The sequence below is a fragment of the Carlito syrichta genome, unplaced genomic scaffold (assembly GCF_000164805.1).
Source record: "Carlito syrichta isolate Samal-C Ts95f unplaced genomic scaffold, Tarsius_syrichta-2.0.1 Scaffold305238, whole genome shotgun sequence".
Classification (NCBI taxonomy): domain Eukaryota; kingdom Metazoa; phylum Chordata; class Mammalia; order Primates; family Tarsiidae; genus Carlito; species Carlito syrichta.
Window position 1 is genome coordinate 333075 of NW_007249334.1, and position 2074 is coordinate 335148.

A 2074-nucleotide genomic window follows, 5' to 3' on the forward strand; every position below is an offset into this window, starting at 1 on the left:
GAGGTAATAAGTAAATCTTTAAAGTAAAGATTGGTGAGTGGATTGCCTGGACCCGTGGGTTCGAGACCCACCTAGGCAACTTCACAAGGCCTCATCTCTACAATAAATCAAAATGAGCCGGGTGTCGCGCCTGTAGTTCCAGCTACTTGGAAGGCTGAGGCGGAAGGATCGCTGGAGCCCAGTGGGTTGAGGCTGCGGTGGCTGGAAGCGGCCACTGCACTCCAGTCTGGGCAACAGAGTGAGACTCCAACTCAAAAAAAAAAACAAAACAAAAAACAAAACAAAACAAAACAGCCCCTCCCCCACCAAAAAATCAAGAAATTAGTCAGGTGTGGGTGGTGCAAGCCTGTAGTCCCACCTACTTGGAAGGTTAGGGTGGGAGGATCACTTGAGCCCAGGAGGTCAAGGCTGTGGTGAGCCATGATCATGCCACTGCACTCCAGCCTGGGCAACAGAGCAAGACCCTTAAAAAAAAGTGTTCTAATTTTTCTACTGAGTCTTCTGGATTTTTCTTACTGATTTGGAGGGGTTCTTTGTATGTTATATATTCCGGACATGAATTGTCAGTTACATTTATTGTAAATATCTTTTCCCATTCTCTGGTTTGTTTCTTTGCTCTCCTTATAGTCTTAGCCTTATTATTTTCTTTCTTTGATTTTTTTCAGCTTATTTTGCCATTCTTTTCTAACTTCTTGAGATAGATGTTTAACCTATTTTTTTTTTTTTTGAGTGGGTGTCTCACTCCGTCGCCCAGGCTGGAGTGCAGTGGCACGCTCACAGCCACCGCAGTCTCGACCTGCTGGGCTCTGGTGAGCCTTCCGCCTCAGCCTTCTAAGTAGCTGGAACTACAGGCACGTGCTACCACACCCGGCTAATTTTTTTGATTTATTGTAGAGATGAGGTCTCACCAAGTTTTCCAGGCTGGTCTCGAATCCGTAGACTCAGGCAATCCTCTCACCTTGGCCTCCCAAAGTGCTAGGATTATAGGGGTGAGCCACTGTGCCTGACCAATGTTTAACCTATTAACTTTCAACCTTTCTCCGCCTCCGCAAGATACGCACATACAACTATGAAATTCCCTCTTCGCACTGCCTACCTGCATGGATACTGTACTTCTCATGTGAGATCCGAGCTAGCTGGGAACATTAAAGCAAACACAAAGCAAATGGGTTGTGTCTTCACACGCCCTCCTACTGGCCTGGGCCTCAGGAGACCCAACTCTTTGCAGGTTAAGCTACACGCATGACGCTGTGGGGTGAGACAGGAATTGGCAGTGGTGACACGCTTCAGCTGCTCCCAGCGCTCAGACCTGGACCCTGTCTTCGCACTCTCTCAGCTCTCTGCGTCTGGTTTCGCCTCCTGCCCAAGACCCCAAGCTCTCTGCCTCTGGTTTAGCCTCCTGCCCAAGACCCCAAGGCAGGTTATAAAACTGGAAATCTAGTCTTTGGGGTTGACTCCTGTAAGATGATTTCCCAGACCGGTTCTGGTTTGGACCTGGGGACGCCCGAGGGTCTTAGACTGGGAGTCAGTCAAGGAGCCAGGGACTTGCAAAGCCAGTTTCCAATGAAAGCCAAGCCCCACGAGCCTTCCTCTCCACTCGCTGCCGTCCGGGTCTCGACAACCACAAAGCACTTCGTGAGACTCAGTTTCCCTATCTGTGACACAGGGGCGAAGGTCCTCGTGATGCTGCTGGAGAATCAAGTCACTGGCCCTGCAGGTCGACAGCCTGGCACGACCGTGGCAGGTGCACAAACACGCTGGTTGCCACCTCCGCTGTTACTGGCAGGACACCCCCGCGCCCCCCCCCAGGGGCTGCATAGACGAGGGAGCGCGGGTGCAGGTACGTGGCCCAGGTGTGCGGCGGAAGGTCTCACAGGGCGTTTCGAGGTCACCCGCTCGCGCTCGGCCCCCTGCGCGCCGTCGGGGCATGTGGGGGCCCCCGGCCGGCCGCAGGCACCCCGAGTCTCCCGAGCGGGACCGCCCACTTCCGTCAAAGACCAGCCGAAAATAGCTTCTTCCGGCCGAGCGCGCAACGTGGCCGGGGCCCGCCCCCAGAAGGCGGGGCCTGGGTGAG